The sequence below is a fragment of the Moschus berezovskii genome, chromosome 9, assembly GCF_049115385.1.
Source record: "Moschus berezovskii isolate FMDL1 chromosome 9, NW_MosBer_1.0, whole genome shotgun sequence".
Classification (NCBI taxonomy): domain Eukaryota; kingdom Metazoa; phylum Chordata; class Mammalia; order Artiodactyla; family Moschidae; genus Moschus; species Moschus berezovskii.
Genome location: NC_142468.1, coordinates 46834590 through 46846451, shown reverse-complemented (window position 1 = coordinate 46846451; position 11862 = coordinate 46834590).

The following is an 11862-nucleotide window of genomic DNA, read 5'->3' as shown; positions in this document are numbered from 1 at the left end:
TGGGAGATGTCATACACAGGGAGGGTAGATCTCCCTTCTGTGTTGTGGTACCAGGTTAGGTATAATACTAGGTAACCACAGTGCTTGATAAGCTCTGGGGAACCATCTTACACAGGAAAGACATGCAGTTTGTCATAAGTCGGTCTCAATTTCAAGCCCCATGTTATGAGATAAAGCTGAATTCCAGCAAATAAGTTGTGAATTACCTTGTGAGTTTGGGCGGTGAAGGCAGCCAAAGCAGATAATTCTTGCCTATTAAGTGGATTTATCACATGTTCAATTGTGTAATTACTTTTTTAAAAAATCCATTTTTCCCATTTTATTGTCATGAAGGTATAAAGGAGACATTTTGGATAAAGAAATCATTATCTAGGCGAGGGAATAACAACTGTTCCTCTTGTAAAGTTGAGCTTTTATATCCATTAAGTGGTTCAAAGAAAGGATCAGTAACTGGAGGCTGCTCACTCCCTGCCCCTTTACTTAGACGAAAAGAATGCTTGTTTTATAAGGAGGTAGCTAAATAGATGACATTATTGGAAGGACAATGAGAAAGCTCCATGGATCCAGCAATCTTTTGTGAAGCACTTGCCACGGTGCCTGAAATTCCACCATTAGTAAATCACTCCTTTGGGGCAGGTCTTGAAATTTTTCTGATACTCAGAACTTCACCCAATTAATATGTCATTAATGCAGTGGGGCTAGGGGTCAGGTACTAATATCTTAAGTCATTTGCAGTTACAACCTAAAGAACTGGGACATCAGAAGAAGCATGGCAAGGAAAAAAAAAGAAAACATTGAATAGGGCAAGTGATGCAGAATAACCAACAGGAGCGATATGTAATTCATATAGTACAATTTTCATGATGACAAAACTGAGCTGTAGAGTAATACTTTCTAAAGTTTTCCTCAGACAATAGTTGCCCAGGCTCTAATATGCTGTCCTCAGATACAGGATTTCAAGGTCAAATAAATTTGGGAAATTTTGAAACAAACAAGTTTAACAAGTTTCTGTCCTACAAGGCTCCATTAGTGCTAATGTACATTGTAAATCTAGGGATAAAGAGGAGGAAAGAAAATATAGGATCACATTCATGTAAAATTGCTTAGCATCTTCCAAGACTAAGTGCTATTGAAATGCTTCTCTCGAAAGATGAAATGGCTTTCCCATAGCAGATAAAAAAATAGAGGCCAGCTTTTCTGAGTCCTAGTTTAGTTTTCCATTGTACTGTGCTCAGATCCCATTATTTTGCTTTGGGTATGTCCAGAGCATAAAAAGAAATGCTCAGAGACTTAGAGACTGTCAAAAAAATACTCTTTCAGAACAAAACAACAAAAGTGATTCTACAAGAGCATGAATATACTCACTGGACTGTAGCATTCACGGCTCACTCACTTGGTGACTTTGGTGATTAAATAGATGTATCAGCCAGAGTATCAGGGAAACGTCCTTCCTCCATTTTTCTATCTCATCCCTTCCCAGTGGTCTACTGGTAAAGAAGAGCAATACCTGGGGAAAAACAAGAAATGGCTTAACTCAGTTTAGAATAATTGAGATGCATACCTCCCTAAAACAACCCCAAGCTCACCCAAGGAGTTCAGTGCAAGACCTAGGTTTTTACACTGGCTTACATGGCTTCTTCCATGAGAGCATTATCAATCAAATCATCTCACATTCCAGAAGGATAAAAATGAGATAGCAATAAAAAACATTTTAAGAATCTGAGAACCATGAGAACTATGAAAGAGATACAATCTATAGATGGATTAACTGGTATCAGAAGAAGCAAAATTCATGGAACAGAAAATGAAGCTAAAATATACATTTTGACAATTTCAGAGAGATCAAGAAGACTATAAGAAATGTGAAACAAGAAATAAACAGAGAACCAATTTGACTTTGGATATAAATGTATCCATCAGAGGGCAGATAGAATGAAAACCACAATCCCAGAAAGCTAACCAAACTGATCACATGAATCACAGCTTTCTCTAACTCAGTGAAACTATGAGTCATGCCGTGTAGGGGCCACCCAAGATGGACAGGTCATGGTGGAGAGTTCTGACAAAACATGGTCCACTGGAGAAGGGAATGGCAAATCACCTCAGTATCCTGGACTTGAGAATTTCATGAACAGTATGAAAAGGCAAAAAGATATGACACCGAAAGATAAACTCCCCAGGTCTGTAGGTGTCACATATGCTACTGGAGAAGAGCAGAGAAATAGTTCCAGAAAGAATGAAGAAGTTGAGCCAAAGTAAAAACAACACCCAATTGTGGAAGTGACTGATGAAGAAAGTAATCTGATGCTGTAAAGAACAATATTGCATAGGAACCTGGAATGTTAGGTCCATGAATCAAGGTAAATTAGAAGTGGTCAAACAGGAGATGGCAAGAGTGAACATCGACATTTTAGGAATCAGTGAATTAAAATGGACTGGAATGGGCAAATTTAATTCAGATGACCATTATATCTACTACTGTGGGCAAGAATCCCTTAGAATAAATGGAGTAGCCCTCACAGTCAACAAGAGTCTGAAATGTAGTACTTGGGTGCAATCTCAAAAATAACAGAATGATCTCTATTCACTTCCAAGGCAAACAATTCAATATCTGAGTAATCCAAGTCTATGCTAATGCCAAAGAAGCTGAAGGTGAACAGTTCTATGAAGACCTACAATACCTTCTAGAACTAACACCAAAAAAATATGTCCATTTCATCACAGGGGACTGGAATGCAAAAGTAGGAAGCCAAGAGATACATGGAGTAGCAGGCATGTATGGCCTTGGGGTCCAAAATGAAGCAGAGCAAAGACTAACCGACTTTTGCCAATAAATCCACTGGTCATAGAAAACACCCTCTTATAACAACACAAGAGACAACTGACTCTACACATAGACATCAATATGGATGGTCAATACCAAAATCAGATTGATTATACTCTTTGCAGCCAAAGATGGAGAAGCTCTATACAGTCAGCAAAAACAAGACCGGTAACTGACTAGGGCTCAGATCATGAACTCCTTATTTTCAAATTCAGACTTAAATTGAAGAAAGTGGGGAAAACTACTAGACCATTCAGGTATGACCTAAATCAAATCCCTTACAAGTATACAGTGGAAGTGACAAATAAATTCAAGTGAATAGATCTGATAGACTTCAGAGTGCCTGAAGAACTATGGACGGAGCTTCCTGAGATCATAAAGGAGGAGGTGATAAGAACCATTCCCAAGAAAAAGAAATGCAAAATGGCAAAACGGTTGTCTGAGGAGGCCTTACAAATAACTGAGAAAAGAAGAGAAGTGAAAGGCAAAAAATAAAAGGAAAGATATAGTTATCTGAATGTAGATTTCCAAAAAATAGCAAGGAGAGATAAGAAAGTCTTCCAAAGTGATCAATGCAAAGAAATAGAGAAACACAATAGAAGGGGAAAGACTAGAGATCTCTTCAAGAAATTAGAGATACAAAGGGAACATTTCACACAAAGATGGGCACAATAAAGGACAGAAATGGTATGGACCTAACAGAAGCAGAAGATATTAAGAAGAGGTGGCAAGAATACACAGAAGAACTATACAAAAAAGATCTTCATGACCCAGGTAACCATGATGGTGTGATCACTAACCTAGAGCCAGACACTCTGGAATGCAAAGTCAAGTGGGCCTTAGGAAGCATCACTATGAACAAAGCTAGTGGAGGTGATGGAATTCCAGCTGAACTATTTCAAATCCTCAAAGATGATGCTGTGAAAGTGCTGCACTCAATATGCCAGGAAATTTGGAAAACTCAGGAGTGGCCACAGGATTGGAAAAGGTCACTTTTCATTCCAATCTCAAAGAAGGGCAATGCCAAAGAATGCTCAAACTACTGCACAACTGCAGTAGTAGCATCTGCACAACTACTGCATAACTGCAATAGATGCATTAGCATCTCACACGCTAGCAAAGTCATGCTCAAAATTCTCCAAGTCAGGCTTCAACAGTACGTGAACTAAGAACTTCCAGATATTCAAGCTGGATTTAGAAAAGGCAGAGGAACCAGAGATTAAATTGCCAACATCCACTGGATCATAGAAAAAGCAAGAGAATTCCAGAAAAACATCTACTTCTATATCACTGACTATGCTAAAGCCTTTAACTGTGTGGATCACAACAAACTGTGGAAAATTCTTAAAGAGATGGGAATACCAGACTACCTTACCTGCCTCCTGAGAAACCTGTATGCATAATTTTGTTCTAAATATACAACCTTTATAGTCAATGGGCAAAGAATAAACTTTCATTAAGAGCATATATAAAAATTCACAAAAATTGATTGTGTCTTAAATCACAATGAAGATCAATAAACTCTGAAGATGGACATCATATACTATGTGGTTTTTGTCTACAAGGAAATAAAACAAAACATTTATAACAAAATCATACTAAATGAGAATCATTTAGCTTAAAAATTTAGACAAAAGCAGCAATGGAATAAGTTCAGAAAAGAAGAAATAGTAAAGAAAATGTTTAAAAAAATCAGTGAAATAAAGAAAAAGAGCAACAACAGTAAAATAGTAAATGTCATAAGCAAATCCCCCAAAATGATTCACTGAAAGACTAATAAGAGGAGCAAAATGCTGACAAGATCAATGCAGAAAAGAGAAGATAGAAAGAAGCATCAAAGAACAGATATTTTAAAAAGAAACAAAAAATAAGCAAATGCACTCTATATAATTTGACAACCTGGAAGAAATAGGTAAGTTTCTATGCAATTATAAAATGCCAACATTAGGACAGGAAAACACATGGATATAAAACACATGCAATTGCCAATAAAGAACTTGAAATCCAGCCATCACTTTTCACTCTATCATCACCCCTCCCCTATAAAAAAGATCTGACAGGTGATTTTACAAATGTGTTGTTACAAAGCAAATAATCTTTATCTTACACAATTTTTTAATAGAAAATAGGAGAAGGAAGTTATATAGCTCATTTTATGAATAATGCCTTTATGCTATAACCAAGAGGCAGATATAAAGAAAGGAAAAAATATATACCAATTTCACTTGTACAGACACCAAAAACCTAAAGAAAACATTCATTGACTAAAACTATCAGTATGTTATTTCTAACACATCATAATTAAATATAATTTATCCCTTCTGAGTTCAGCATCAAAAATCTATCAGTTTACTACATTAATGAACCAAAATCAAAGAAATTACAGCAATTACAGAAATTATAGCTCAGCCAAGTACTGCTGCTGCTACTGCTGCTAAGTCACTTCAGTCGTGTCCGACTCTGTGTGACCCCATAGACGGAAGCCCACCAGGCTCCCCCGTCCCTGGGATTCTCCAGGCAAGAACACTGGAGTGGGTGGTTCCTGCCAATTCAATAACAAAAGAAAAAAAGAAATGATGCAACACTTGGGAGAAATAGACAAAATCTTCATTTGTAGGTGGTACAATCATTTATATAAAAACCCAACAGAATAAATTACCAAACCAGAATGTCCATCCAGATCACTGGATACAAGATGAATATGTAAAAAATCAAAATCTTCCCTTTATATCAGCAATAACTAAATCTGAAAATGAAAAGAAAATAAGCTACCTAAGAAACCATTACAGCAATGAATCTAAGATTTAACCTAAAAATGCATAAAATTTTATGACAAAAGAAAATCTGAATAAAAGAAGAGAACAAGGCAATTTAATAGAAACTTTCTAATAAACAGAAATATTCTATTTGTTGACATCCTTTGGCATTGCCTTTCTTTGGGATTGGAATGAAAAGTGATCTTTTCCAATCCTGTGGCCACTCCTGAGTTTTCCAAATTTCCTGGCATATTGAGTGCAGCACTTTCACAGCATTATCTTTGAGGATTTGAAATAGTTCAGCTGGAATTCCATCACCTCCACTAGCTTTGTTCATAGTGATGCTTCCTAAGGCCCACTTGACTTTGCATTCCAGAGTGTCTGGCTCTAGGTGAGTTATCACACGATCATGGTCACCTGGGTCATGAAGATCTTTTTTGTATAGTTCTTCTGTGTATTCTTGCCACCTCTTCTTAATATCTTCTGCTTCTGTTAGGTCCATACCATTTCTGTCCTTTATTGTGCCCATCTTTGTGTGAAATGTTCCCTTGGTATCTCTAATTTTCTTGAAGAGATCTCTAGTCTTTCCCATCCTATTGTTTTCCTCTATTTCAATTCCATATCAGGCTTCCCAGGTGGCATTAGTGGTAAAGAACCCACCTGCCTATGTAGGAGACATAAGAGATGTGGGTTCAATCCCTGGCTCGGGAAGATTCCCTGGAGAAGGACATGGCAATCCACTCCAGTATTCTTGCCTGGAGAATCCCATGGACAGATGAACCTGGTGGGCTATGGTCCCATGGGGGTTGTAAAAAGCTGAACACAACTGAAGTGATTTAGCACACACACCATATTAAAAAATAGGATAATTTCACATAATAATATTCATATTTATTTTTAAAATTTTAATGCAATCAATATTCTAAAAGAAACAAAGATAAGGCATAGAAATTTTAAAAAAACTATCTGAAATTTGTATAGAAAAATAAATATCTACAAATAACTACGAAAGTTTTGAAAATGGAGAGCAAGAGGTTGAAGCACACTATCAAGTAACAGAGCAAACATGCAATTTTAGTGTTATATCAGAACAATGTGGTTTCAAGAAGACAAAAAATATAGTCTTAAAAGAATGGAAAGCTCATTAGGAATAGAGCATATCTGTATGGAAACTTGCAATATGTTAGGAAGAGCATCAAAAAACAATGGGGAAAATGGACTATTTAGTAAAGACAATTGGGATAATTGGCTTACTTTATTCAAAAAGATTTAAAGTTAGTTTACTGCTTTAGAGGACACACAAAAGTAAACTCCATATGGATGTAAAACCCAAAGGGTAAGGACAAAATAATAAAGGAGAAAAAATACGGGAGAATACCAAACAAAATAAGAAAAGAGCCATAAAGGGAAAATTGCCTAACTGACTACATGGAAGATGAGGGGCTTTGTTCATACTCTGATATATTTAACAGATGACTGACAGAAAAATCTTAAAATGTCTATCATTTGGAATAGACAAAACAAACTCTCTCCCCTGAAAGAAAATAGAGAACTGTATAGAAAAATGGATACAGTGTTTGTAGAAGAATGCCCTACTTCACTAATAATCAGAGAAATACAAATTAAAACAAAAATGCCATTTTAAGCCCATTAGACTGACAAACATTAGAAAATAGGAAATGGAAAGCCTCATATACTCAGATGGGAATGTAAAACTTCTGCAGACACAATTAGGAGAGAGACATCAATTTCATCAGTAATAGTTTTGGCTGAGTGCCTATAAAGAGAAGAAACTTTTTCTTGGCTTTAGGAAGGTAAACTGGACAGACAAGAAGCCTATATTCTATATCTTCACTGTCCAATGAAGTAGCCACTAGCCACATGTGACTATGGAGCACTTGAAATGTGTCCAGCCTGTATTGACATATTCTCTAAGTATAACATACACATGAAAGCCATAGTACAAAAATTAATGTGGCAGAAAAGTCATGTGAAAAGGACTTCTCTTTCCACTGCAGGGGGCACAGATTTGATCCCTGGTCACAAAACTAAGATCCCGCATGATGCCAGCAAAAAAGAAAGAAAGAAAGAAAAATCCAGTACCCATTCATGATTTAAAAAAAAAACTCTCGGTAAATTAGGAATAGGAGAGAACTCCCTCAATTTGATGAAAAGGGCTTCCCTACTGGCTCAAATGGTAAAGAATTCACCTGAAATGCGGGAGACCTGAGTTCAATCCCTGGGTTGGGAAGATCCCCTGGAGAAGGGAACGGCTTTGATGAAAAGTAGCTACAAAAACCTACAGCTAACATACTTAATGGCAAGAAACTTGAAGCTTTCCCACTAAGATCAGGTCCAAGGCCCTTGCTACCTCTCATAACTCCTTTGCTGTTAATGTTGTTTAATCACTCAGTCATGTCCAACTCTTTTGCAACCCCATGGAGCCCACCAGGCTCCTCTGAAAGTGAAAGTGAAGTCGCTCAGTCGTGTCCGACCCTTAGCGACCCCATGGACTGCAGGCTACGAGGCTCCTCCATCCATGGGATTTCCCAGGTAAGAATACTGGAGTGGGTTGCCATTTCCTTCTCCACAGGAATCTTCATGACCCAAGGGTCTCCTGCATTGGCAGGCAGATTCTTTACCACTGAGCCACCACGGAAGCCCTCAAAACTCCTTTGCAATATCATATTGGAAATATTGCTAACACAATAAGGCTAGAAAATGAATTAAAAACATGTAGCTTGGGAAGAAATACATAATACTATCTTTGTTCACAGATGGTATAAACTATGTAGAAAACACAAAAGAATCAACAAAAAATTCCTGAAACTAATAAGTGATAAACAAAGTTGCAAGATACAAGGTTAATATACAAAAGTAATTTGCTTTCCTATATAACAATGAACAAGTGGAGTTTGATATTAAAAACACAATATCATCTATGTTAGCATCTAAAAATTGAAATAGCATATATCTAATAAAATAAGTACAAGATCTACATGAGAAAAACTACAAAACTCTGATGGCAATCCCAAAAAATAACTAAATAAATATATAGATATTCCATATTCATAAACAGAAAGACATAATATTGTCAAGCTATCAGTTCTTCCAAACCTAGATTCAACACAATCCTAATCAAAATCCTGGGCTTCCCTGGTGGCTCAGAGGTTAAAGCGTCTGCCCCCAATGCGGGAGACCCAGGTTCGATCCCTGGGTCGGGAAGATCCCCTGGAGAAGGAAACATTAACCCACTCTAGTATTCTTGCCTGGAGAATCCCATGGACGGAGAAGCCTGGTAGGCTACAGTCCACGGGGTCGCAAAGAGTCGGACACGACTGAGCGACGGAATGAACGAACGAATCAAAATCCCAGGAGTTATTTTATAGATACCTATAATTTGGTTCTAAAGTTTATATGAAAAGGTAAAAGACCAAGGTTAGCTAATCCAGTATTGAAGAACAACCAAGTTCAGTTCAGCTCAGTTCAGTCACTCAGTCATGTCTGACTCTTTGCAACCCTAAGGACTGCAGCACACCAGGCTTCCCTGTCTATCACCAATTGCCAAATCTTGCTCAAACTCATGTCCATCGAGTCAGTGATGCGATCCAACCATCTCATCCTCTGTCATCCCCTTCTCCTCCCACCTGCAATCTTTCCCACTATCAGGGTCTTTTCAGATGAGTCAGCTCTTCGTGTCAGGTGGCCAAAGTATTGAAGTTTCAGCTTCAGCATCAGTTCTTCCAATGAATATTCAGGACTGATTTCCTTTAGGATGGGCTGGTTGGATCTCCTTGCAGTCCAAGGGACTCTCAAGAGTCTTCTCCAACTCCACAGTTCAAAAGCATCAATTCTTGGGTGCTCAGTTTTCTTTGCAGATAGTCCAACTCTCACATCCATACATGACTTCTGGAAAAACCATAGCTTTGACTAGATGGACCTTTGCTGGCAAAGTAATGTCTCTGCTTTTTAATATACTGTCTAAGTTGGTCATAGCTTTTCTTCCAAGGAGCAAGCGTCTTTTAAATTCATGTTTGCAGTCACCATCTACAGTGTAAATTTTAGAGCCCCCCAAAATAAAGTCTCTCACTGTTTCCACCATTTCCCCATCTATTTGCCATGAAGTGATGGGTCCAGATGCCATGATCTTAATTTTCTGAATGTTGAGTTTTAAGCTAGGTTTTTCATTCTCCTCTTTCATCAAGAGGCTCTTTAGTTCCTCTTTACTTTCTGCCATAAGGGTGGTATCATCTCTGTGTCTGAGGTTATTGATATTTCTCCCAGCAATCTTGATTCCAGCTTTTGTCTCATCTAGTCTGGCAAAAAAACAAGTTGGAGTACTGATATTATTCAACTTCAAGATCTACTATCAAAGCTATGGTTTTTCTAGTAATCATGTATGGATGTGAGAGTTGGACTATAAAGAAAGCTGAGCACCCAAGAATTGATTCTTTTGAACTGTGGTGTTGGAGAAGACTCTTGAGAGTACCTTGAATGGAAAGGAGATCCAACCAGTCAATCCTAAAGGAAATCAGTCCTGAATATTCATTGGAAGGACTGGTACTGAAGCTGAAACTCCAATACTTTGACCACCTGATACAAAGAACTGGCTCATTGGAAAAGACCCTGATGCTGGGAAAGATTGAAGGAGGCAGGAGAAGGGGGTGACAGAGGATGAGATGGTTGGATGGCATCACCGACTCAACAGACACGAGTTTGAGTAAATTCCGGGAGTTAGTGATGGACAGGGAGGCCTGGCATGCTGCAGTCCATGGGGTTGCAAAGAGTCAGACACAACCGAACGACTGAACTGAACTGAAGATAAAGTCTTTAAAAAGTAATTAGAAATACCTCAATAAAGTTTTTATATTGGGAACTTTTGAAATATCTGTATTAGGTTAAGTGTGCTGTGCTCAGTTGCTCAGTCATGTCCAACTCTTTGTGACCCTGTGGATTGCAGCATCCTAGGCTCCTCTGTCCATAGTATTCTCCAAGCAAGAAGTCTAAAGTGGGTTGCCATTTCCTCCTCCAGGGTAAAATACAGTGTATTTCACCTGTTGGTTTTATTTTCTTAATAAGCCTACAAAAAATTTTAAGTATCTCTGGCTTGTCTTATCTTTCTCTTAGTTAGTGATGTTCTAACTCTAGAAGAAGCTCTAGAAGATGTTCCCCTCAGCACTATGCTACTTTATTGTACATCAAAAAAAAAAAAGAAGAAGAAGAAAAGAGTAAATACACATAGGATGGAATACCTTGCAGAAGAAAGGAGCTTGAGTTTAAAAAAAAAATGAATGAAATAAAAATTAGAAACAAACAGGAAACAGAATGAATGTATGCTGCTGCTGCTAAGTCACTTCAGTCGTGTCCAGCTCTGTATGATCCAACAGATGGCAGCCCACCAGGCTCCGCCATCCCTGGGATTCTCCAGGCAAGAACACTGGAGTGGGTTGCCATTTCCTTCTTCAATGCATGAAAGTGAAAAATGAAAGTGAAGTCACCCAAGCTATTATGTACTTTTTAAAAATTTACACAAAACAGTAATATATATATATATATATATATATATACACACACACACTATATGTAAATAAACATATGGAAGGTAGGTTGGAATGGTAAGTGTTAAAAATTGAAGAATGGTTGTAGAATAGTATGGGATTTAATATTGGAGATAATTTATAGGGTAAAGAAATTGCAAAGTAAAATAAAAAACAATAAAGCCTTTCATGCATTGACACCAACAGCATGCCATGAACTCTATGTAATATAATCAACTCCATTCCAGGCACTTGAGTTCTAACAAAAAAATTAAAAATTACAAAGACAAATACAATGTCTGTAGACAAGGGACCATTTGAAAGCATTGCATTCACCAATACTTAATATGTACAGGTTATATATCCTGCCATGTGCCCAGAATAACATCTTCTGAGATGATTCCTATACTTGAGATGCTTCCAGTCTGCCTGAGTCAAACAACAACAACAAACAAACACCAAAAATCCTACACTCATGAAATGTGGAGGGTAAAGTGAAACAGAATTTACTTAGGAACTATGTGGTACATGCAAAAAAAGAAAAACTAGTGTGCAAGTTGGCAAAGAAGACAACAAACAGATGGGCTAAAGAAAGATTTGAGAAGGTGGTAGAATTTGAACTTGACTGCAAAGGATAAGAGGTGGCACTAGTGGTAAAGAACCCACCCGACAATGCAGGCGATGTAAGAGCTGCAGGTTCCATCCCTGGGTCAGGAAGATCCCCTGGAGAAGGGCAAGGCAACCC